This window comes from Phodopus roborovskii, unplaced genomic scaffold (assembly GCF_943737965.1).
Source record: "Phodopus roborovskii unplaced genomic scaffold, PHOROB, whole genome shotgun sequence".
Lineage (NCBI taxonomy): Eukaryota > Metazoa > Chordata > Mammalia > Rodentia > Cricetidae > Phodopus > Phodopus roborovskii.
In genome coordinates, this window is record NW_026126517.1 from 38,493,191 (window position 1) to 38,520,138 (window position 26,948).

At 49.1% G+C, this 26,948-nt stretch overlaps 1 protein-coding gene across 1 annotated transcript in view; it reads right to left on the bottom strand.

The window, feature by feature from the left end:
- The window catches only part of Paqr5 (progestin and adipoQ receptor family member 5), a 72,344-nt gene extending 56,497 nt beyond the window's left edge, over positions 1 to 15,847 (bottom strand). Inside the window, exon 1 of the mRNA XM_051197700.1 lies at positions 15,705 to 15,847. The gene's annotated coding sequence lies outside the window, so the exon portion shown is untranslated. The remainder of the gene's footprint in view (positions 1 to 15,704) is intronic.
- Positions 15,848 to 26,948: the final 11,101 nt, after the last annotated feature.

Genomic DNA, 26,948 nt, shown 5'->3' on the forward strand with positions numbered 1-26,948 from the left:
CTCAAATGTTTGAATGCTTTGTCACCAGGAAAACTGTTTGAAAGGATTAGAAGGATTAGGAGGAATGCCTTGTTGGAGGAAGTGTGTCTATGGATGTATGCTTTGAGGTTTCAAAAGCCCATTCTAAGCCCAGGCCAAGTCTCTCTCCCCCCCCCCCCCACCTCGTCTGTGGATCAGGATGTAGCTCTTAGCTACTGCTCCAGCACACCATGCCTCCTACCATCCTCTCTGCCATGATGGCAATGGACTAAACCTCTGAAACTATAAACAAGTCCCAAGTTAAATGCTTTCTCTTATACGAGTTGGTCATGGTATCTCTTGACAGCAATAGAACAGTGACTAAGACAGGGCAGGAATGGGGGGATTTCATCAAAAACACATTACATGCAGGTAGAATTTCAGTGCCCAGCCCTGGCAAGCTTTTGGTGCTTGACAGTGACGACATGCTCAGACAGGACTCTAGTTCATGAAACCCTTCAGCTTCCCTGAGCAGGAATCATTTAACCCCAGAGTCCAGTCAGCTAGTGTTCTCACACAGGGAGGCAGAGTGTTGAAACTGCAAAGCTAGGAGCCCAGCTCAGAATAAAGCCATCTTTATTATTAACACAGGGCTCTTATCAGCAGAGGGATTTCCCCTTTGAAAGTCAAATCCCAGGCTTTGGGTCAATGGAGGGCATTCCCAGCTCTGCAGGGCCCAGTCAGAAGCTGTAATCTTTCTCCTGCCCCACAGCCAGATGGCATTTCTGCCTCAGTGTCCCCCTACTCCATTGAGTCCCCCAAGGACACCCCAGTAGCCTGGAGAAAAGAAGGAATGTGTGGTTTAGGCACCCCAAAGTCAGTAGAAAATCTGGCTGGGAATATGGAGTGCCCAAGATGACACAACAAGCTGGTCAGGGAGTAAATCCAGAAGCTCCAGTTCTGTGAAATGACAATCTAGAATGCTGGATGGAGCACCAGCGACCATCCTGGGACAAAGATGAAATTAAATTGGGCCAGACTGGAAGGGGGAGGAGTGAGGAGGACTACAGTCAGGACTTCTTTCTTTCCCTCTTCCTTTAGCCTTGTGATAAACCATCCTTCACCCTCCTTTAGACAATTTCCCCTATTTATTTTCACTTAAAAAAAAAAAAAAAAGGTTCCAGAGAAGTTATGTACCAGAACTATGCAAGAGACCAGCCTCAAAGACCTAGCTATCCAGCCAGATGTTCTCCCCTCCCAGGAAGTTTCTTCCACACTGGCTGACCTCTGCCTTCCCTCCCACCTTTCATCAGGAAAGCCTTCCAGGCAGCAATAGGCACCCCTGAGCTGGGTTCTATCCTGTCCAGGACAGCATGTGGAGAAGCTTGGGAGGCAGTGGAAATGAACTCTGTCTCTTACAGAAATGCCAGGCTCCTGCATCTGCCGTGATCCTGATAAGAGTGAAGATGTAAGGAGACCCTTGGACCCTTCTTTTTGGCCATCTAATTATTGAAAAAAAAAAAAAATGGACCTCAAGGAACTGGGATTTCCCCCAGGAGTCTCATGCTGGAAGAAGGAAAAGGCTGGAGCCTGGTGCCAGCCTGAGGGGGACTTGTCTCCTGGAAAGAGATTTTTACACAGTTCTGACAATGTGCAGACTACCTTGCAGGATAGACTGGAGCCCAGATAATGATTAGTGGGAGGTCCACCCCTTGACCAGGACTGCTTAGCTGGGTATACCTTTTGTCCTCTATGTAAACCTAAACCTTAAGTCAATTCCTTGAGGATGGGCTGGGGATGGGGTGGGGGATGGACCTCTTTATTTCTCACTCCAACATAGCCACATAAAGAAATCTCCTTTCTCTCTTTTCACTATGACATGTTGTGTAATTGGCATATTGGGGACACGAGGTTGCACCCAGCTTTTAGGACTTCTAGGGACCCCAAGTATCCTAAATCCTTCTAGCTTGGATCCCCAGGCTCCTCTATTGGCAGGGAGGGGGCAGCACTCATAGGTCCCCAGAGTAGAAGCTCACAGACACTCCATTGAGCCCACTCTGTCCTTTCAATGGCTCTTTGTCACCTCATCGTGATCAATTACCATGCCATGGCATTCCTGTGGTCTGACACTAAATTCCCCATCCCCACCCCCAATTGGGACCTTCTGTGGACTTCCTGTCTCTTCCTTCCCCTTCACCATTCCTCACACCCACTGTCTACTATGTTCTTCCTCTTTCCAGAAGCCTTCTCTATCAACCACAGCTCACCTGGGCCTTTGTATAACATAGGTCATGCCAGTGAGCCTCCCTGTAGGATCTCAGTCGAGGGCTAAAACAAACATAACACACATATTTTGAGGCCACCATACAACATTTACAAAAGAGCTGGGCAAAGGGCTTGGTGAGTGCAACATTATTTACCCACAAGTGTCACTCTAAAAGGTACAGACCTCTTTAGACAGCAGAGAGACCACAAGGTAATGTCAGCAATGGCCAAATGGGTGGTGCATTTGTGAGCATCCCATAGAAAAGGAACTTCATTGTCCTCTGAGTCAAGCAGCTACCATCTTGGGACATCCAGCTGTGCCTCCTTGCAAAAGAATCATCCCAGCTGTGCTTGTCAGCCTTATTCCTCTTCTCAAGGAGGGGTGAAAGGGACCCTGAGACCCTCACCTGAGCATCCAGCCACTTCCTCCCACCTGTTGTATGCAAAGCTGCCCTTTTTGCTTTTGGGTGGGGCTAGAGTATATTTTCCAAGGAAGATTAGGGAATGGGGCCCCACCCTCACCCTGCTGGGTAAAGGTTTTCCAGGGGTGCCCTGTTGGAGAGGAGCACCCACACCCCTGTAAATAATCCCTCACTTATGCTTTGAAAGGAAGCCCAATAAACTCATTGGTTCTCCAAAGCGAACTTTGCTTCCACCCGTCACTGGGGCCTTAGGAGAAGGGGCAGATGTTGCTTATGTCTCCCTGGGAATGAATTTTCCAGCAGATTTAGAGTTTGGGATTATGATCTAGGACAGTTACGCATTCCCTAAAAGATTCTGTGTCCTGAGGAGTGTGGATTAGGCCTCCAGCCCCAAATGGCAGCATCCCTGCCAATCGCCCCCATTACTACTTACTATTTTTCTTCCACCTTTCCTCTAACAACATGGTCTTAAATATTTTCCTTTTTCTTTTACATTTAATTTAGTGTGTGTAAATGTGCTACAGTCTGTGTGTGGAAGCCAGAGGACAAATTTTGAGAAGTGGTTCTCTTCTACCATGTAGGTCCTAGGGAATGATCCCAAGTCCTTGGGCGTGGTGACAGACAACTTTACCTGCTGAGCCATCTTGCCAGCCTGTTGCAGGGGTATAAACCATGCTCACCAAGTGCTTTACCACTGAGCCACATCCCCAGACACCATCTCTGGTATTTTGAAGCTTTTGGGGTGTTTAAGAGTTCTCTGTGTTTTGGAGAGATGGTTCAGCAGTTAAGACCTGAGTTTGATTCTTAGCACCCACAAGTGTCTCCTGCCTGCCTGTAACCCCACCCAAGAGGGGAACAGAGCCCTCTTCTGGCCTCTGCAGGCAACTGCACTCATGTCTACCCACACAATCTCACACACACGCGCGCGCGCGCGCGCACACACACACACACGCACACACACACACACACATACACACACACACACACAAGGGCATAATTAAAGATAAAACTGAGCTGGACAGATGGCTCATGGATTAAGAGCATGTGTTGCTCTTCCAAAAGAACTGAGTTCGATTTCTAGCACATGCATGGTAGCTCACAATTGTCAGGAACTCCAGTCCCAAATACCCCAACATCCTCTCCTGGAGTCTGTGGGTACCAGCTACATATGTAGCACACAGACATTCATGCAGTCAAAACACCATACACATAAATTAAAATAAAATTTTAAAAATTAAAATGAAACAATTTTTTTGAAAGCCTCTGAAGACAGAACCAGGGACAGGTGTGGGCACTGAGCTTCAGAAAGAGAGAGAGGAACCAGAGAAGGGAGAAGACAAGAGGAAGAAGGTGGGAGGCCCACATCAGGCAGGGCAGGAAACATCTGCACTGTGGAATCAGGCAGGAAGGAGGGTGCCCTGTGGGGCCTGAGGTTAAGGGACCAAAGGCTGGTGGCTGAGTTCATCAGGGCAAGGCTTTGCCAATGACACTAGGAAGGATGGGCAAGGGCTTCATTCATCAGCAGAAGCTGGTGTGTTCCCAACACAGTCCAGTGCTGAGCCTTTTAGCATAAGCCTGGCCTGAGCCTGCAGCAAGAGTTCACAAAATGTCAACTCACTCTTGAGGGAAGAAACCTGTTTCCACCGAGCACTGGCCTGTCCCTATCCCACAATCACAAGAATACCCTCACTGGGAGTGATGGCTGATCACTGTTTCACAGTTCACACCCAACACACCACAGTCAAGCCCTACGCCTCCCTCTTGGCTCTGGCCATTCTCATCCCAATGCCCCATTTCATCTCCATTCTTCAGAGCCACCTCCAGCCACCCAGTCACCTCCTCCAGGATGGCTTCCAAGACAGCTTTTTTTTTTTTTTTAAGATGTATTTTTGCAGATGTATATATGCGTATGTCTGTAGGATAGATGCCATGAATGTCTGGGCACCTATGGAGGCCTGGAGAGGGTATTACAGGCAGTTGTGAACCACCCGGCCCTGGGTGCTGGGAACTGAGCTCTGGTCCTCTGGAAGAACAAGTGCTCTTAACTCTGAAGTCATCTGTCCAGCCCTGAGTGTTTGCTTATTAAGCATTCACACAATGTACCAACTCTTACTCTTTGTATTCAAGGGCTTTCAAGGTCTCAAGTGCACTTCTGGGACTTGACACATAGAATCAGGGTTGGCGACAACAAAGAGAAGGAACGCCACCAGAAGTGAATCACTTTATTTCCTATAAGAAGGGACCATGTCATGTAGGGACAAGGGGATGCCGTGTTTGTCAGCAGATGGAGGAGGAGCAGTTAGGGGAGGCCTGAGTCACTGCTAAAGTTGAGGCATTGCAAGCAAAACAGCTAACAACAGGCCAGTTTAAACAGGTTAGCTAAGAGTCCGTGGGCTTTGGGCACAGGCTATCCCAATTGTGTGGCACATGACCTGACATGTGACATGATCCCCATTGTGGGCTCAGACCTCAGGGCCTGGTGACTGACAGAAGCTAAGGACACAAATGGGACCTAAGAAGATGCAATGAGGACAGAGGTTTTTGTCCCTTTCCCCATCTAGCCCCTACTCAGAGTCCACCTACCTCTCTTTCTGACACAGTGGACCCTGCCCTAGGACCTTCTGATTTTACCCTTGGGTTAACTCAGCTCTCTCCTTTGTTCCTTCAATGTGTAGCCGCCAATGTCTAGGCACACGCATCTTTCACACTTTGGCCTGGAAAAAGGCTTAAGTCCTCCCCTGTTGCTCCAAGACCTCCCCTGCTCCTGTTCTGGGTGCCTATTCCAATGTCTCCACAAGGACCTCCATTCCACAAGTCCCTGCCTGCCAACCAGGGAACCTCTCGTCAGCATTCATAATTCTTAAAATTTAGAAGTAACAGCAAAAACCAGAAAAACCGGGGCTGGAGAAATGGTTCAGCAGTTAAGATCACTTGTTCTAGCAAAGGACCTGGGTTTGATTCCCAGCATCCACACGGTGGTTCACAACATACATAACTCCAGTTCTAGGGGATCCAATGCTCTCTTCTGACCTCCAAGGGTATCAGGCATGCTTAGGAGTACAACACTCACATATATAAAATAAAATAAATTAACTTTCACAACCCTACCCACACACAACAAAAGCTTCCTTGATCCAACAAAGCAGGATAACAGATAACTTACATTCCAGAAAAAAAAAAATAAATAAAACAAAACAAATTACACTGGTACATAAATGTTTCCTCCAGGACCAGGGATGTAGCTCCATTGGTAGACTGCTAGCCCAGCATGCACAAAGCCCTGGGTTCAACCCACGTATACTGAGCATGTGGTCCATATGTGTAACCCCAGCACTCAGGAAGCAGAGGCAGCAGGATCAGAAGTTCAGGGTCATCTTCAGATTCATAAGGAATTCAAGCCTGGTCTACATGAGACTTTGTCTCAAAGGGGGAAAAAATAAGCAAAGATTTCCTTTGATTCAGTAAGATTTCCTCTAATTCAATACAAAACCAAAGAAACTGATGAGGAAAATTGGGCAAAACATGAACAGAATGTTCATGGAAAAGGAAGTACAAACAGCTCCTGTCTGTCATACTCACCTTGTTTGTAGTAAGAAAAATGCAAGTTCAAATGACATAGAACAGGGCCAGCAAGATGGCTCAGCAGATAAAGGTGCTTGCTACCAAACCTGACCATCTGAATTTGATCCCTGGAACTATACGGTAGAAAGAGAGAGCTAGGTCTTAAAGTTGTCCTTTGACTTCCATATATATGTACTGTGGCACATACGCTCCCCACTTGTAATTTAAAAAATGTAGCTTTTTCATTATTATTATTATTATTATTATTATTATTATTATTATTATTATATTGAAAGCCTATAATCTTAGCATTCAGGAGTCCAAGGCCAGAGGATTGCAAGTTCCTGGCTAGCCTAGGCTAAACTGTGAGACCTTAACTCAAACAAACAAAAATCAAAGCAAAACCTTCAAGGAGAAGCTATTTTTACCTCCAGATCATCAAGCCAGTTTGATAACAGCACCACATCGGCCGGCCACTCCATGCCTGGGACATTACCTCACATGAAGCCGCCTGTATTTACAAAGTGACTCAGTGACTCTGTGGAATACCCTGGAAGAACTCATAATAGTTACTTGAAAAAATAAAGAATCGGGCAGAAAACACAGGCTCAGATAAACACACTAAGCCCTACCTACCTGACCATCCTGCCTTAGCCCACAAATGTCTGGGGAAACCAGCTGCTGCTTGCTGCTGCTTGCTGCTGTTGCTGGGTGGGACTCACTGGTTCTCATCTGACTTGCCTGCGCTCTGCGGGTGGAACAGCAGCTTTGCCCAGAGCTGCCACAACTCCCCACTATGGAGCCTTTTTCCTGCTCTGACCTTGTTATCTCCCCAAGCAGAGCGTGGAAGCATGTCTGGTGCCTGAGTAGAGTAAACTAGACCCCACTTGGTTTTCCTGTCCCTGGCTCAGCCTTCCACCCTAGAGTCTTGTGTTTATCCCATGGCTTCAGTATCTGTGTGCTGCTCACTCTTGAGGTGTGAGTACAGCCAGATCCCTCTTCTAGTCTGAGTATCTTCAGCCAACATGGCTAGGTGTGACTCACCAGCTTCCGGCCACTTTTGCTCTCCGTATCTGGGAGGTTCCCTTGCCACTTTAGTGTCTAAAGCCTTTCTGTCACTGAAATATAGCCAAGCCACCTCTGAAACACCAGACCCCGCCGCCCTTCCCCATCCCCACGATGGCTTGTCTAATTATAGCCTTCTTCACCAGCTATACCAGCTTCCTCACTGATCTCCCTTTGTGCTCTCTCCCCACCCCAGGACCTTGGCATAGACTGAATGTTCTCTTCTATTGCTGTGGTTTGGTAAAATGTCCCCCAAAGATCCATGTGTTAAAGGCATGGTCCCCACACATGGCACTATCTGGAGGTGGTAGAACTGTCTACATGTGTTGTCTGGTGTGAAGCCTGCTAGACATATGCAAGTGAACCCTTGAATGGAATCTTAGAACATTACTTTACTCATTCTTTTCTCTCTGCTTGCCAGCATGTTCCACCCTGTGCTCCTGCCATGGTGCTCTGGCTTATCACAGGCCCAAAGTAACAGGGCCAAGCAGCCATGGATGGTGCTCCCCATACTGCAAGCCAGATATGCCCCTCCCAATTCTAGGGTGGTTATCTTGCATATGAGGTTAATTAGTTCCATGGTGGTGATGGAAAGAGGGCAGCTCAGAGTCTCTATCCCTGCTAACCCTTGATGAATTCAGATTAGTGTCTTCTCATTGGCCTTCCTGACTCCAGGACCAATGGGGCTCACCTGAAGGGGGGCAATTTCACTCCCCAGAGAACATCTACCCCTCTTCCCCATGTGAGTGTGGCTACTGGCATCTAGTTTACAGAGCCAAAATTGCTGAGGAACACTCTACAGTGTGTAGAACTGTCTCCTTTACCATAAGTAATTCGTTGATCCAAAATGCTGGCCACAGTGTGGAGACACAGCTCAGTTGGAAGCCCTAGATGGCATCCCCAGTGCTACATAAAATAGCCTTGTGAGCTCATACCTGTAATCCTGGCACGGGAGGTGAAGGCAGGAGGGTGAAGAGTTCAAGGTGACCTTTAGCTACATATGACTTCTGGGCCACTCTGGGTTTTATGGGACCTTGTCTCAAAAACAAAACAACAACAACAAAAAAAAAAAAAAAAAAAAAAAAAAAACCCAAAAAGGCAAATGTCAGGAGTGCTAAGAGGCCCCACCTCAGACTGTCACAGCCTAGGGCATGCTGTCACTGCACGCTCTGTTTCTCCTGCATGCCACCTATCAACATTCAATCTTCAGTTGTGCAAAGGTGCTGGCCCAGTTCCAGCCTCGGCTTTATGGACTGAATACATGAATTAAAGTCATCACTCATGTTCATCTCTGTGTGTCCGCTCCTCAGTGAGTAGGTATAGGGCCTGGAGCTTAGCTATCAAAATGTGTGGATTGATAAGGCACTCATGGGGACAGGTCACAGTGTACACACACAGAGGCCACCTCGTGTCCAGGCCTCTGTGCCTGGATGGCAGGCCTTTCCCTTGACTGTCCACTTCCCTTCCTTATGCTCAAAGGCTTAACAGACTTCTCTCAGTTCATCCCACCTGGGTCGTCTCATGGGCCCTCAAAGCCACCCAGCTCAAGCAGATCCCTTCTGTCTTCTCACACTACCATTCCTTCTGGAAGCTCATCTAGGGAAAGGCTGCAACAAGCCTGAGGATGAGCACCCTTGAGCTGCCACCACCACCCCAGGCCTTGTGATCACCCTTGAGCTGCCTGGAATTTGTGAACACCCTGGTTTTCTGCCTGTATGGTTTTCTTGCCTCCAGCCTCTTTTCCTCCCAGTCCACCTGCTTTATCACTTCCAGCTACATCCTGCATGGTTTCCTGCCTGAAATTTCTTTCATTATTTCTCAGTTTCCACAGGGAAGAGCCCACTTTCCTTAGCTGGGAGCAAGACCGTACTCCCGGCCTTCTGCTCCTGCTATGCTTGCCTCCAATGCCAGGCATGTGAGCCTGTGCACTACTCACTCCATGCCATAAGCTAGAATTTTACTTCTTCCTACCCTCTTAGATGTCTAGAGGGATCATTTATCCTTGAAACCAAGGTCAAACATCTCTCCTTGAAGCATCCTAAGCACAGGTACATGCCTATAATCCCAGCACTATGGAGACTGAACAGGAAGCTCACAAGCCTCTGGCAAGCTTAAACTACATAGTGAAAGCCTATCTCAAGAGGCTTAACTTTTTAAAATTGCATTTGTTGATTGTGCGCATGTACACACGTGCACACACCCCACAACCACTATATGCAAGTCGGAGGACAAACTTGCAAAGGTCATTCTTTCTTTCCACCAACCACATGGGTCTCAGTATTGGTATCACATACCTTTAGCCACTGTGCCATATCTCATCCAGCCCAAGCCTATCTCAAAAAGCATACAAAACTTTAGCTGTATTTATTCTTCTGATACAATCAGTAGCTCCACTTCAGGGCATACATTCCTAAAGGTCAAAGTCAGGCACTCAGCAACTACTCACCTACCTGGCTCACCCCAGAATCATTCACAGTAGCCAAAGGGTGGCAGTGACCCAAGTGGCCAGGGGCAGGACAAATGCACAGAATGTGGTCCATAGTTGCCTCAGAAGGACATCCTGACTCAGGCTACATCATGCACCAACCATGAGGGTGTTATGGCAGCTGAGAGGTCAGCCACAGAAAGACAAATACTGGACCATTGCACTTACTACAGTCTTCCTCCCCTCCCCACCCATGATGTGCATCTTTGAGTGACAGACCATTCTTTGGTCAACGGTATACAAATACCTGTGTTCCCAGCTAAACCCTCTAAATAAAGTCTCAGGATGACAGGAGAAGACATGTTCACAAAGGCATGCTTCCTGTCTGCTGCCAGGAGATGCTTTGTACAGTTTCCAGACTGGCAACCAAAGGGCCACCACTAGACATTGACCTTGGACCAGAACTGTGAACCAAATACCTCTTTTCATTAAAATGTAGGCTATTGTGGTATTCTATTGCCATAGAAAAAAGATTCACAGTACTTGATGTTACAAATATCCTTAGCTGCCAGTCACAGAGACAGGAAGCAGAGGGGGTAGTTGCAAAGGGTCTAGACAGTGGGAAGTTGGTGTTTATTGGGTACAAAATTTTAGGTGGTGCTGGATGATTTTGACAGCTGCAGAATAATGTGAATGTGCTTAGTGACAATGAATCTTTCAATATTCTCAAAATGGGGCATGGGGAATTGCTTAGCTGGTAAGGTGCTTGCCTTGAGGGCACGAGGAACTGAGGTTGATACCCAGAACCCATGTAAATAAAAAAGGCAGGTAGGACAGCACATACCTGTAATCTCAGTGCTAGTGGGCCTAGCCTACTTGGTTAGTTCTATATAAAAGTGAGAAAGCCTATCTCAAAAAGGTATGTAGTGGCTGAAGAATAATAGCTAAGGATAGCCTCTGGCTGCCACAGGTGTGCATTGCCCATACACACACACACACACACACACACACACACACAGTCAAAATGAGAATGCTATATTCTATGTGTTTTACTACAGTAGCAAAGAGACAAACAACAAAACCATCCCCAACCAACCCCTCCCTCTTGTGAAGTTTCTGACAATGTCACCATCTCCTTCCTAAAGCAACTCACTCCTGCAGAGTTCCCTCCTCTACACAGGACCTCATGGCTTGCCATGCCCTCCTTTGTTCACTTGAGCAGGGCACTGACTGACAGACACCTTGGATTAGGGATGCAGTTTGGGGAATGAGTCTAACTCCAAGGATCCTTCCCAGTATCTAGCCCACAGCCCAGAGCTAAGTTTCTTCCTGAAGTCTGTAAGAATGAATAGCCCAAAGCAATTGTGATTTACTTTCAAGATTTGTCAGCAACTGCAGCACGCAAGCCTAACCCCGCCAAAATAAATTTTCTGCCCTTCCGTTAAGCAACAAGGTCAGAAGGGGATTCCGTGGACAGAGTTAATAAACAGCTAACATGGAAGGAATAATCAAAACATAGTCAGGGTAGGTTGGTTGAGGCGTGAGCATGCATCTCAAAGGGCACCCAGCTCTCTCTCCTGTGGTTGCTGAGCTGATTCACTTCCTGCATCCCTTCGCAGGGCAAGGAGAGAGGGGAATGTGGAGCAGGGACACAGGACTCATTACTGTGCTGCCCTGCACTGGAAGGTTGCCGACCATACCCATGCCTTCTACCCCCCTCCTTCTTGTGTAACTCAAGGTCCAGAGGCACAGAGAGTTTGGCCTTGGCTCTCAGCATGAGGTCCAACAGCCTTGCTTTCCCTCTGACCTGTTCCATTCACTCCTCATTCATGCACAGGGCACACTCATTGAACTATCTGGAAGCCCTTTTGTACCGAGAGACATTCTGGGGGAGGGGAGGTCTTCAGAGACTTCATGCAGCCCTACTCAACCAGAGGTGATGCTGGCCCAGGGCACATCTGGTGATGTCCAGAGGCATTCTCAGATGTCAAAAATGATTTAGAAGTCCACCATAATGCCACAAATCTTTAATCCCAGCCAGTCAAGGGAGATATATATTCCAGTAGAGTACTGGCTGCTGCTCTTCCAGAGTACCTAGGTTTGGTTTCAGCTACATGGTAGCTCATACCATCTTTAACTCCCTATTCTGGTCTCTATGGGTACTATACACACACACACACACACACACACACACACATATATATACACATGTGTGTATTTACATATACATACATATATATGACTCAGGGGGTGATATGGTGTGGCAGCACTATATAGAGGTTAAGGGTACAGGGAAACACCCACTATGGCACAAAACAGTCCCCTTCTCTCTGCCTTCAAATGGCAATAGAGCTAAAGGTGGAATCCAGGTTACTCTGCCAGATAAGGAAGCTGAGGCTCAGAGAGACATAGGTCCAATGTCACACTGCCAGCTGGACAATGTTAGAACCAGAACCTGAGGGGGCTATCTACCAGCCACATTGGCCTTCAGCTGTTGGGAATGTAGCCAAGGCCAGTGGCAGGATCCTGGAGCATCTAGATTCTGAGTTCTAGGATCTAGAGGCTATATGGTTGGACTCTGCATCTCTGACAGGCTCCCAATGAATTCCCCAAGTTGCACTGGCCACCTTGGCTACAAAGCTACTAATTAACCAAAGAGGGAAGACCTTAAGGGGCAAAATGCCTTGCCTGAGGCTCAGGCAACTTTTCTTCCTCAGGTCCAGAGCCTGCTGTGGATGATCCTGGCCTGGTCAAGGTCGGAAAGCAGGAGAATACTACAGGCTAAAATCTAGCTTAGCAGATAAGTCATTGATGGGGATGAAACTGGGCCACGACTTTGGGGAACACCATCCTTGTATCTTCGCATGTGATGGCTCCCCTCTGCCAGCCTACATACTCTCATAACAATCTCCAGGGTCATCCTTGTCCTTGTCTCTAAAGTCAACACTGTCTCCAAGTGAGGGCCGGACACTGGACAGCAGAGTGAACACTGACTCATGAAGTGTTGCAACAGGCGTACTTTTCCATTCTCTGTGGTGGAAAGCCATCAGACTTGTAGGTGAAAGCCAACATGCAAAGGGACAGAAAACCAGGTCTCAATCATGGCCTTACTCTCTCCAAAAGGGAATCCACAGAGGATGGCTAGGGGCAAGGATGGCAGAGGGATGGGAGGTCTACAATAGCCTCAGAGACAGGAGAAGCCTCTCCCTGACTTATTGAGGTAAAACCTGCCCAGGCTTCCTTGCTGGCTCACACTTCCTCAACTACTCCAACAAGCTGGGAAATTACACATTCTTCAAGGCTGGGCTCCCATACTCCCTGCCCCAACTCCAAGGTACTAGCAGGTGCATCCCAGTGCTGACAATGAACTGGGCTGTTCAGGGTCATAGGCAGGGCTAAGGCAAAAAGCCAAAGCTCCCAGTGGGTATATGAGGGTCAGGCAGAAAAGCTGTTTTCTGTATGAGGGTGTGCATCCCACCCCTACCCCCAAGCCTCTCCTCCCGCATTTCTAGGGGAACCTCTGAGCTCCCCTTCCCTACCTGGCTTCTCAGACTGGCCACTTAGCATAGTTCATCTTAGCCTCCACCCTTCTTAGGAGGCTGGGATTCCTCCTCATTGGGACTCTTCCACTGTCCCTTGCGGTAGCCATCAGCTCATCGATGAGAGATCCCTCTAGGTAACTCTGGGGGCAGCCAGCCTGAAGGTACTTGGCTGGGTTCTGGGAGCCCCCTGAGCTCTTCTCTCTCCTGGCCTCTATGGCAGAATGTCACTTCTCCTTACATGGGGAAGAAGTAGGGGGAGAGGGATCCAAGGCTCTCCAGGTCTCGGGAATTATGGGCATTTTCCTTCTTGTAGAGATTAATTCTGATCAGTGAATACTTCTTGCAAAGATACTTGTATGCTCCATGCTCCTGATGGGGTTTGCTCTCTGGGGGACACCAGGATGCACAGTTACTGCTCAAGGGAGATATAAAGCCCACCTAGAGGACCCAGATTAAAACACACACACACACACACACACACACACACACACACACACACAAAATCACTCACACACACCACCCACTGGATTTGCTCTGCAGCCTACAGATGACTTCGGGAGAGCACCCATTTGCTCATGAAACCTTATTTTTCACTAAGGGAAACTGAAGCAAGGAAAATGAATTCCTTTCCCAATCCTTGGCAACCCTGCAGGGTGGTAAGAATCAGGAAAAGGCAATAACAGGGCTAGAGAAAGCTGGAGAGATGGCTCAGTGCTCTTCCAGAGCACCCAGGTTCAATTCCCAGCACCCACATGGCAGCTAACAACTGTCTGTAACTCCAGTTCCAGGGGCCCAACACCCTCACACAAACATACATAAAGGCAAAATACCAATGCACATAAAATAAAAATTTAAAAATATTAAAAAAGGAAAGGCAATGGCAAGTAGCGTTTCCTAATGAAATCTCCTGGTGAGTGGGGAAGAATTCCACTAGGTGGGATAAAGTCTCTCATGCCTCAGCTCAGGAGACGGACACACTGGCTGTCCACTCCACCCAGCACATTGTCTTTCCTTGCCCCTACAAGAAGTGGGACTAACGATAATGGTTTTATTGCTGGATTAAGAAAGAAGTTGACCCACGTAGAGGCAGTGTGTGAAGGCATCTGGGAGTTATGTCTGAAGTTTTCTGGTCCTACGTTTCCAAGACCTTCCTGCTCTTCAAGGGCAAAGACCTGCCTGCTATTTCTGGTTAACTCATGCTGTTCTGGCCAAGTTTCTTCCTGATGCCAAGCACTATGGCTACAGAAGGGAATGCGGGTCCTGCCTCCTGCTGTCAGGGAGCTTAACAAGGGGCTGGACCGGTCTTGGCAGTGTTTCCTGAGGGGATTTGAATTCTATTTGGAAGTGCCCTTGCCTTGCACACTCCTGAACTGCAGAGAAGCTCAAGGAGAAACAGGCCCCTGATGGTCACAACCAGCAAAATGGCTCAGCAGGTGGGTAAAGGCACTTGCTACCAAGCCTCACAACCTGAGTTCAATCCCCAGGTTCCACATGGTGGAGGACCTATCCTGCAAGCCTTCTGATTTCCATATCCCCCCCCCCACACACACCCCACACAGTAATAAACAATCTTCTAAACACAGAAGCACCTGGTCTCAAGAGGTGGTTGAGGTCCACCAGTGTTTGAGCCAAACGCTTAGCCTTTTGAGGTCCTCTTTCTTTCTTCATCTAGCACCTGTGTGGTCTGTCTGGCTCTGAGGAAGGCAGTTTTCCTTTCTCCACTAGGCAGTGCTCACTTCTCTCACTGAAGGAAGAAAGCCCATTGTGTGCACACCCATAAGGGTTTAGTGGGCTCTGGTGCTCTGCACCTGCAGGTTGCAGTCTCCTCGTGACCTAGGCTCATCAGACTTGGACTTAAGCATACTTGGATGAGCATCAATGAGGACCCGGTGTGACCAAACAGAATAAGGCAGGGAAAGAAGAAGAAGAAAAAGAAAAAGAAAAAAAAAAAAAAAAGACAGCTCTTTATGGCCTGTGTACCCTCTTTATCAGGGTGCAGGCCTACCTCTTTAGGCACAAAACTGTGCCTTCCATGCACACTATTTGACTGGTTCATAGCGTGTGTCTGGGGGAAGGAGGCGGGAAGTACAGACATAAACATCCCTAAGGCTTAAGAATTACCAACTGTCAGTTCCCATCCTAGGATCCCCCCCCCCCCAGGTTTGGAGAGCCAGAATGGGGAGGGTGTCTGCTTTGCTGCTCTAATTAAGAAAAAAACTGGATGCTCAGGGAGACTGGGGCAGAGGCATCTCCGCTTTCACGTGGACTCGGGGCGCGTGGGTACAAGTGTCTGCCTTGGCAGTAGCCTAATGCACCGCCGTCCAGGCGCAAACTTTCCAAGATCCATCTCCAAGCAGCGCCCGCTCTCTGCTGCTCTGCAGCAGAGAGAAGGAGCGCATGGACTGGGTGGACGCACGCGAGGCGGAGACCCGTGGGGAACACTGGCCGAGTTCCGCCCTCGGTTACCTGGGTTCTGAGGCTCACTGGTGTCCAGTGGACAGGGCGCAGAGACACGGCAGAGGCAGATTGGAGACGGGCCACTCCTCCTGGGCCACCGCGGGCCCCCAGGCTCAAGGGAACTGCACCTGGAGCACCAGACGGCGCGCCCTCCAGCCGCGGGTCCCCGCCCAGGCGGTCCTGGCATGGGGCGGGGCAGGGCGGCCCCGGGGAGGAGCCGCGAGATGGGCTTTCCTTCCAGCTCCCGGGCTGCGCCAGGCCTAGAGCCCTGAACCATAGGCCTCTTCATCTCTAAAGTCTCGCCATGTCTCTTCAGACTCAGGTGTCCCTTAGCTGTAATCTGAAGTGCACACCGTCCTCTTTCGCACCCTGCACCCTCTGGTGGGTACTCCACACTACCCCTACCCTTAGATCTGAGGTCTGGGAATCCGGAGGCCACCTTGCGGGTACAGCTTGCTGAAGACATGAAAGCAACTGGTGTGATGCCCCACCCCATGGAGTCCTCTCCCCTGCGGAGAGGCTCCTGGCTATGACCCCTGCCATCAGTCCTCCAGGACAATGGGTCCTTTACAATGCTTTAGTCTTCTCAGGGGGCTCTGAGTCCCAGATCCTAGGCTCCCAGATTGGAAGGTGCTGGGCATGGCCCTCTGCCAGCTAGTGGACACAGAGATAAGAATGAAGGGGCACAGAAGACAAACCTGGCTCCAAGGATCTGGAAGCTGGCTCTCCAGGTGCAGAAGAACAGCGCAAAGCCACTTCCTCCTCTCCCATCCCTCTGCAGGCAGTCAAGCCCCAGGATCAATTTGAAAGGCTCCATTGGCCAGTGGCCAGACCTCTTGGTCCTCCTTCTAGTCACCTCCCTTCTGCTCCCTGCCCGGTCTTGCTGACAGGTATGGGCACTAGGACCAGCAGGAGAGTGGGCCTCCGGACAACTGAGTCCTAGTCCCCATTCAACCCTGACCTTGATTAAAGTCCTGGCCCCTTCCAGGTCTGTTTCTGGATGGAGTCACTGTGATGTGTTGAAGCAAATTGCCTTCAGCCCCCTTTCTAGATCTCTGATCATGACATTAGGCACCTTGCTTTATAGTTTGGTGGTGGCTTTTGTATTCTCAGATCTCTCTCTCTCTCTCTCTCTCTCTCTCTCTCTCTCTCTCTCTCTCTCTCCCTCTTGTGTGTGTGTGTGTGTGTGTGTGTGTGTGGTGTATGTGTTCATGTACATTTATATATTTTGGTGAGCTCCAGGGATCTACCTGTCTTTGCCTCCCAATGTTGGGATTACAAGCATGAGCCACTAATTCCTGGCTCTCTCTCTCTCTCCCTCTCCCTCTCTCTCTCTCTCTGTGTGTGTGTGTGTGTGTGTGTGTGTGCACGTGTGTGTGTGTGTGTGTGTGTGTGCCTTGTGTGTCCAGGTGTCCATGGAGGCCAAAATCAAAGGTGTTGGTTGTTGGATCCCCTAGGTTACAGGTGGTTGTGAGCCACTGGATGTGGGTGCTGAGAACTGAACTCTGGTCTCCTGAAGGAGCAGCAAGTGCTCCTGCTGCTGAATCTTTTCTCCAGCTCCTGGTCCCTTTAACACACGGATTGTGGGGATGGAACATAGGTGTTTATGCTTGAAAGGCAAGCACTTTACTAGCTGAGCTATCTTCCCAGCACTCCCACACCTAATTGCTTAAGGGGAAAGTGTCTTAGCCACATAAGCAGGCAAGCATACTCTGCAAACCAGAGTTTGACAATGGGCTCCAGGCTATACTCAGCCTTGGGTGAATCCACTAGTTGGAGATGCAGATCCCTACTTTGTCTTCCCAAGGCTATCAGCAGAAGAGTGTAAGGGCTGTGTCCCCATCCCATGCCCCAGCTGCCAGCAGGGATGGCAGTAACAGGAGAACTGCCATCCCTGAATGTCTTCTGGCACGTCTTTTGATTATGGCATCGGTATGGCATTGCTTTGGAGACAGAAGGTGGCATGCAGCATTCTCTGGGAGGCCTCTTTGTACTCCTTAGGGAAGCTGCAGAACCCACAGTATGGGTGTACACCCCACTTCCAGCAGCCAAGGTAAACAGAGGTGCTACTGTCCACCTAGAGTCCTGCCCACTGCAGGCATGCGCACCTTTTAAAAGGAAGCAGACTCCTAAGCCAAATGCATGTGGCCCTTGCTGATTAATCCATCAGCATGTCTTAATTCATGACAGTCTCACACATGGGCATCATATCCATCTTTGCTCTGTGCACAGCCATATGGAGGGCTGGAGAGATGGATGGATCAAGAATTAAGGGCAATTGCTGCTCTTATAGAGGACCTGGGTTTAGTTCCCAGCACCCACATCAGGCAGCTCACAACTGCTTGTAACTCCAGTTTCAGGGGATCCAATGCACACGGTACAAGCCCATATACTCGGTCGCGCACACACTTCAGTGGTAGATAGGTAGCCATGTGGAACAGGGAGAGAGTGAGGGTAAGCACGCAGGAAGATCACAGCCGGGGAAAGAGAAGTGACAGGCTGCTGGCATAGACAGAGGAGAAAGCATAGAGTGCTGGGTTCAATTCACAGTGTTGTGCTGGGGAATTGGAGAGCCTGAGAGATAAGTGACTTGCCCAAGGTCACACAGTCACAGGACATAAGTAGCAGAATTGAAAATGTAGACCCAGGTCCTCAGGATTAGGTGTTATTTTAGGCTTTCTTTGCAACCCAAGGAAATGTAGACCCTGGGAAGTATGGGGTGCCTTGGGGTGGAGAGGAGGAACTGAGCCAGGAACTAGCACTGGGAGATGTTCATAGCAGTGAAATTACTGGGGCAAGCTGCTGGGACAACGGGCAGGATCTGGAGGGAGGCAGGAGAGCCAGATTGACAACTGCAGATCTAGAAACTCAAGCCAGCTGGGGAAATAGGGGCACAGGATGTCCTTGGAGACACAGCCCCCCACATGCCCAACAAGACTGCAGGCCACCTGCCAAGAAAGCAGTGGGTAATACGGTTGGGCAGGATGAACTCCAGGGCTCAGACAGTCTGTATCCAAACAGCCTTGGCCAAGCTAGTCCTGTCCTCTGAGCCCTGGTTTCTCCACCTCTGAAGTAGCAGGTAACCTCTTCCTTCCCAGGGTTACCGTGTGGCGGAAGATCGCATCTGGCAACACTCTGCAAGCACAGAGCACACAGCAGGTCTAAACTGTGCTGCAGTGTGGTTTCTTCCCACCAGCCTCAGTGTTGCCTCGCGGAGGTGGCATGTCAGCCTGGGTGAGCAGACCTCACACTGCAGGGATCGGCAGGTGACAGAGGGTGGCCCAGAGAGGGTGGGGAGGATGAGGTCAGTCTTAGAGGTCTGTCTCCCTCTGATATCTCCACAAACTCACACCAAGGACCCAGTCCAATCCACATAACCCAGCATCTCCCATCTTGTCCTTTCTCAGGCATTTGATTGACATCCCCTCCGGGACTATCACCATGTGTGCCCATCCTTCAGGGGACTTGCTAGCTCCTCTAGACTGGGTCTAGACAGTGGGCTCCTGTGTCTGTTCAAAATGGGTTGTGTGGCTATTGTCTCAGTGGAGAAAGAGCTTGCCATGCAAGCCTGCCCTTTGCCCTCCAGACCCACTGTGGTCTGAGACAACCAACACCCAAAAGAGTCCTGTGATATCCCCTGATGTCCTGTGATAACCATTTTATGCCATGGCACTTGCATGCTATACACACAAATACATAAAAGTGTGAAAAAAATCAAAGGAAAGCATTGTCCACCTGTGGGTGGTGACACATACCTGCAATCCAAATACTCCAAGGCAACGCAGTGAGGCTCTGTCTCGGAAAGGAGGGAGAGAGGGAGGAAAGAGGATGAATAAGAGGAAGGGCGGGGCACGGAAGAGAGATTCTCTCTCAGCTTCCTGTTCCGGTGTTTCTGGGTTCGCAGGCTGTCTGTCCACTCTCTGCTTCCTGTCTTTCCATGCTTTGCCTCCGTCTTCACACCGCTGTCCCCGTGTCCCCATGTCTCTTCGCTCTGTCTAAGCATACCACTTTTTGGGCCAGGACACTCTGAACTTCATAACATCCTTAGACCTGTGGTCGATGTCACAGCAGTGAGGATAAGGACACACAAAGGGAGACTGGCGTAACTCCAAGCCATGGTGGGACTATGAAGGAAGAAAAATGTTACAGCTGTTTAGAGACGTGGCTAGGAGCGGGGCTGGGGGTTCACCTCCCATGACTTCCTTTCCTGGCCATCTCAGTCAGTGGTGTAGCTGTTACCTCTGAGATGGAGACATCCCATCCTATAGGACGTTCCTTAAAGAGGAAGGTTAACAACTCAAAATAGCTTCAGGAAGTCCCTGAAACTGACCAGATTCACTAGGCTCCTCCCTGCCAGAGTGAACAATAAAAGCTGAGTGTGGCTCTCAGACAGAAATAAAGCCGAGCTGCCAAGAAGACTCAGACCTGAACAGTTCCCTGGAAGAAGCAGAAACCAACTGAGCAGCCTGGAAGCCATGTAGACCAGAGTCCCTTGGAAAGGACATTCTCCAACCTGTTGAGCTGTCGGCAGGCTGTGCAGTGGGCTCCAGGCTCCTGGACTTTGTGAGCTGTCACCCATGCTTGAGTGGGCCTTGCTGACTGACACAGCTATCTTTGTATCATTCCTGCTGTAAGTAACTTCTCACCCACTGTAAGTAACCGGTTCACCAAGTTGGACTTTGGTGGTGTCTATAATTTGGTCTGATGTGGGACCCCTATCTGGGGTGAGTAGATGTGTGGGTTGTGTCTTCCCAGGAAGTTTTGCCATGCAACACAGTCTGACTATAGCTATCTGAACAGTGCCAGTTGCACCCCTTCTGGTAACATCTGTCCCTCAGGGACTCTCTCTCTCTAGAAAGACCCCTCTCCTAGAGAAGGGGTTTGGAAAAAAGCCATGCTTCTCCCTGCTAGCCACCCCCCACACTTCCACTCTTCTGCAGTCCAGGAAGCCAGGTGCCTTATGTTTTGTGTTCTATTTTGAGAGCACAGAGCCTCAGGTAGATGCCGGGGGTGGGGGTGCGGCACAGTGGCTGGAAGTCCCTCTCCATGCATGGACCATGCCCTGACGATAGCTCTTAGACAGGTGGAGCATGAAGGGACTGGCTCCTGAGTGTGTGGTAGGGGGGATGGTTGTGGAAGGGGAAGAGGAAGCCTCCTCTTGGCCAGGGCTCAGGCCCTTGCCTCCCCAAGGAGAGAGAGACACACACACAAGGATCTATCATCTCAGGTACCAAAGGAGCCCTAGGCCTGCTCTGCTTGGAAGGTTCCTAGGCCCAGTGTCTATCGAAGCCAGAATGTGGGGTCTAGGGAGATGGCCCAGTGGTAGAGTACTTACCAGACAATGGTGAGAACTGGATCTGGCTGGAACTTGGGAGGCAGAGACGGGGGAATCCCCAGAACAAACAGCTAGCTGCATGTGGTGGTCTCAGTGAAAATGTTCCCCTTAGGGTCATCGGGAATGGCAATACTTGAAAGGATTAGAACATGCAGCCTTGTTGGAGTAGGTGTGGCCTTTTTAGAGGAAGTGTGTTACTGGGGTGGGCTTTGAGGTTTCAGAAGCTCAAGCCAGGCCCAGTGGCTCTTCTGATGCCTGCAGATGTAGAACTCTCTGCTACCTCTCCAGCACCACATCTGCCTGCATGCCACCACACTTCCCAGCATAACAATAATGGACTAAACCTCTGAAACATAAGCCAGCCCCAATTAAATACTTTCCTTTATAAAAGCTGTTATGGTCACGATGTCCTTTCACAGCAATAGAATACTGACTAAGACACTGGACTAGGTATTGGGTAAGGTCTGGGTTCAAGTGAGAGACCCTGCCTCAATAAATAAAGTGGAGAATGATCAAGGAAAACGTCCAATGTTAACTTCATACCTCCACATGCACACACCTACCCACGTACCCACATACACATGTGGGTTCATGTACATGTAAATATAGATACATACACACACACCTACCTGTACATCACACACACACACACACACACACATACACACACACACACCTGTACATCAAAAACAACAACAAAAGGGCCTCCAGGCCTATCTGACATGAAGAAAATGTTTCAAGAGCAACCGAAAAGCTGCTGGAGAGACCAGAAGCTGTGTGATGTCCAGGCCTGTCTCGTGGACCAGCTTGCCACTCTCAAGCACTGTCTTTACATCAGCCAAGGGCTTGACTCTCTTGGTCCCCTGTTTACAAGGGGAAAGCTGGGGGAACCAGGCTATACTAGCACAGAGAGACACTGCTTTATAGAGGTGGAGGGTTTCTTTGACAAGACTTAGGGGAAGAGGCTCAGAGATTTGAATGACAGCCCTTCCCCCACCCGGCACCACCCCCTGTAAGCACGCTGGTTACCCTTTAGACATTGTTTTCTCTTATTAGTCTAAAAGTATCCCTGTCCTTGCATCCCCAAATTCCTTGTATTAGCCAATTTTTCTTTATTATCACAAAACACCCGAGGCTGGGGAGTTTATAAAGAAAAGAGGTATAATTAGTTAGCTGTTTGGGAGGTTGAAAGTCCAAGATTAGCTGGATCCATTGATTTGACATCAGGTGAGGGCCTCATGACAAATGACATCAGAGTAGCAGATATGAGGTCAATGATCCCTCCAAAAGAGGGAAAGGCAGAGAGCACTCAAGGATCCAGCTCATTCTTGCAGCAGCCACTCTTCAAAACTCACCAGGGTCCCAAGACTACTATATTACCTGTTTTGAGGGACACACTGCCAACGACCTTGTGACCTTGCAGGAGGTTCTACCCTTTCAAAGTTCCTTAACATCCCAGCTCTGCCAGGAACACTAGTAGGACCTGCTGGCATGCGTCTCACATGCAAACCACATCCACGCCACGGTGTGCCCTTCCAGGAGAGCTTCACACCATTCGTGTGCATCTCCACCCAAGCCGGGGCGACACCAGTTCAGTCTGTTTAAAACCTCCTCTAATTTTTGTTGTTGTTTTTCGTTTTGAGAGCAGGAGGCTGGAGGGGTAGCTCAGTAGGGACAGTGCTTGCCAGGTGTGCACGGAGTCCTGGGTTCCTTGCCCTGGCAATACCCAAACTGTTCCTTTCCCAGAAATACCCAAACAGGGTGTGGTGATTCACACCCAAAATGACTGGAGAGTGGGGGAGTTGAGGTGGGAGGAGAGGTGAAGGCAGGCAGGAGGATCAAAAATCCAAGGCTGCCCTAGGCTATAGAACTAGTTCTACCTCATCTCTCAAAAAGAGAGGCAGAGAACGGTGGAGAAAGATGCCTCTGGCCTCCACACATGTCCATATGTACCCCCACACATGCACATGCACACACAGACATATACTCATGCAATCATCATATACACACTAAAATTTTTTGTTGCTGAGACAGGGTCTTCCTAGGCAGCCCAGGCTAGCCTTGAATTCACCATCATCCTGCCACAGCTTCCTAAGTTCTGGGTTTATAGGTGTGTGTCAGCAGACCCACAAGATCCTCTGGGGACCCTAATGTACAAGCAGGATGGGAACACTCAGGCAATCTACTTCAGCCTACTTGACTGTGGGGACATCATGGCAGAGACCATGTCTCCTTCCTTGTCATCTGTCATGATGATGTACTAGATTAGGTCTAGCTCATCGAAGTTATACACAGAACCCTTGGTGCTTTCTTGGAAGGCTCTAGGACACAATGATGCTGGGTGGTTTTTCCCAGCAGCAACTGCAATTGCACTTATTGTGTGAATTATGGGCAGTTGCAGCTCCAGTCTCTCTGCCTTGGATTGGGTAAATACTGCAGTAGCTGAGTCTGGGGGGAGTGGGGGTAGGGGAGGCCCAGAGGTAGGGGCAGGAGGCAGGAGGCTGCTCACCTGTCTGCTCAACCTCTATTAGACTCTCAGGGTTCCTCCTCCAGGATAAAGGCCTTTGAAGACAGGCCCCAGGCAAAACTTCATCTCACTCAGTGGGTCTAGAGACCTTCCCTGACCCTCAGTTCCTTAACAGTCCTCTGCCAGAAAGCCAGTGCTCTGCAGCCCCAGGCAAAACCCCATGCTTAGCTCTTTGAAGAGCTGCAAGAATACCTACCACATCTTCCCTAGCAACCCTACACCTGAGAGTATGGCCTAAGGAGACAGGCTGGGAAAAGGAAAAGCACCTTGACCAAGGTTCAGCTGCAGCCTCTGCCCCCAGCTCTCAGAGCTGTTAGCAAAAGCATTCATGTTTAAAAGTTAATTTGGAAAGGTTGCTGCAGCAGAGGAGAGTGCTGGGGATGCTGTGCCCAGTGTGACATTGCGTCAGGACAGAGGCCCAGCTCTGGAAAGGTCATTTTTGTTCAGGGACAAGAGCTGGAGGAGAAGCCAAAAACAAAAACTAAATCAAAAGAAAACCAAACTGTCCACTCTCCAGGTTTGGGGGATTATGGGTGATTTTTTTATTCCCTATTGATGTAATATTGTTTGTATTATAAATATTTGATATGAGCTTAGAACAATAGCATCGTTGGCCCTGTGTTCAGGGAAGGCCTTGGAATTCAGTTGTTCATGTGAACACAGGGGCTAACAGGCCATCTTCTCTGGAATACTGGCCTGTGAATGGCAAAAGCTTCAGATGCACAAGTGTAACATGATAAATAAAAGACTCAGAGACAGATGTTGGGGTTCAAGCTTCAAGCTGAAGATTAGAAAAGCAAAGCAGCCGGCCACTAGCTCTTACCTCTACCTCAGCTCAGACCAAAGGGGCGATCTTCAAACTGCTCCTGACTTTACTGCTCCTCACATTCACTCAGACTGCTATGCTCTCCTCAGTGTGGCTAGAGACTAATTCTGAGAGTGAATGCCAGCTCTGAGACCCTGCTCCTGTCCTATACACCTCCCAAATGCTGGAATTAAAGGCGTGTGATCCCAGGTGCTGAGATCACCTTTGTGTGAGCTGTTTCATTTAGGACTGGATCAAGTTTGTGTAGTCAGTGTGGCCTTGAACTAACAGAGATCTGTCTACTTCTTAACCCTGAGTTCTGGGATTAAAGGTGTGTATTACCACTGCCCGACGTCTACAGTTTGAGGCTGGTTTTGCTTTCTGAGTCCTCAGGTAATTTTTAATAAATCATAAACAATATATCACCACACACAAGGGTTCCAGGATAGGGTGACAGAGCTACTCCATAGGCAACTGAGTCCCCAAATCTCCTGTAGGCAAGCCTCTCCTTTATACTTTATACCATCCCTCCTGAAGGGCATCTGATCCTAGAGCTGTTTTACATAGTAACAGAAAGCAGTGGCTGTTCATAGAGGGCCTACAGGCAGACAGCTTGTGTCCTGAGCTTTAGTTCTCTGGATTTTTTTTTTTTTTTTTGGCATAGTAAGAATATCTGTAGGGTCTGCATGGTAGTGCCCACATGCACATGTTTAATCTAGCACTCAGGAGACAGAGGCAGGTGAATATCTGTGAGTTCCAGGACAGACAGGGCTATTAGAAGAAGTGGGGAATTCTGTAGGGTCAGATGGGACCCCTTTGTCTGTTTCTGTGTGTGTGTGTGTGTGTGTGTGTGTGTGAACTTTAGACAAGCTAGCATCATGTGAGAAAGAGGGAAACTCAATTGAGAAAATGACCCCATCAAATCAGCTTGTAGGCAAGTCTGTGGGGACATTTTCTTGACTGATGATTAATTAGAAAGGTCCAGCCCAATGTGGGTGGAGCCACCCCAGGCAGCTGGTTCTCAACCTTCCTAATGCTGTGGCCCTTTAATACAGTTCCTGATGTCCTGGTGATCTCCACCATAAAATGATTTTCATTGCTACTTTGTAACTGTAATTTTCTACTGTTATGAATCATAAGGTAAGTATTTTTGGAGATAGAAGTTTGCCAAGGATGTTGCTAACCACAGGTTGAGAACTGCTGTGATATATAAGAAAGCAAACTGAGCAAGCATGAGGAGCAAGCCAGTAAACATCGGTCCTCTGTGGCTTCTGCATCAGTTCCTGACTCCAGATTCCTGCCCTGACTTCCTTCATCGATGGAGTGTGACCTGAGAGTTGTAAGCTGAAATAAATTTTCCTCCCCAAGTTGCTTTTGGTGCTGGTGTTTTATTATAGCAATAGAAAACAAACTTGACACCCTCCAAGGTCAGAAAGATGCTGAAAGTCCCCTGAGCTAGTAGAAGGCAGGGCTGAGAGTTTTTTTTTTTTTTTTTTTTTTTTTTTACCTACTCTTTCTGCATCTTCCCTTGAGGTGGGGAGGAGAGGACCCCAGGGCTCCTTGAGTCTCCTCAGCAGGAGGCTGGCTAGGCAGGGATGCTTCTACAAACAGGACTGGAATGGATAACCACCCCACCAAGAGGGAGCTGGCTCTGGGCCTATAGTTCCTACAGCTTGGGTGTGGACTTCTCAAAGTTGTGGCTTTAGGAAAGGTGGGGAGCGAGCCTGCCTGTTTTTTATCCTCACCAGGCTCAGAAGCTGTCAGAGGTAGGCACTGGGAAGTCTCTGCCATGCTGGCTTCCTGGCCTAGCCTGGCTGCCATGAGGCATCTCAGGTCAGATCATAGGCCCTGTGACAAGTCTGCTGTTCATATGGAAGACTATATTCACACAGAACATTCAGAGGACCAGGGAAGTCTTCACTCTGAATGTGGAAACAGCCAGTCTTTACCAAGCTCTTACTCTAGGCCAGCCATGATGAGCTCTGCAGGCTCTTAGGCCTTACTTAGTGCTGCCTGGATCTGCTGTCAGGACTCTCGCACTTGAGAAAGCCAGGGCTTCACTTGTGGGAGGCCTCACAGCTGGGACTCCAGTCAGGATAGCTCCAAAGTTTGTGTCCCTCATTTTCTCTCTGTATTGTTTCTCCTAGGGTTGGGGCACATGTGTGGTTCAAATGTGAAATATGTGTGTTTGTTTCCATCTGTACAGTTTTACCTGGGGCAAATCTACTGTGAGGCTCATGGCTAATGCTCAAAGTAATGCTCCCTCTTGATCACCTGGGAGCCTGGGGTTTGTGTGGGATCCATCCTGCCTTTGAGGTGGAATGTTGGTCATGCAGGAGCAGATACTTTATCCTTGTGCTGGCTAGTTTTATGTCAGCTTGACACAAGTTAGAGTCATTTTGGAAACGGGAATAGTAATCGAGAAGATGCCCCTACCAGACTGGCCTGTGGGCAAGCCTGTGGTGCATTTTCTTGATCCATGATTGATGTGGGAGGGCTCAGCTCAATGTGTGCTGTCCCAACTCTGGGCTGGTGGTGCTGGGTTCTACAAGAAAGCAGGCTGAGAAAGCCACAAGGAGCAAGCCA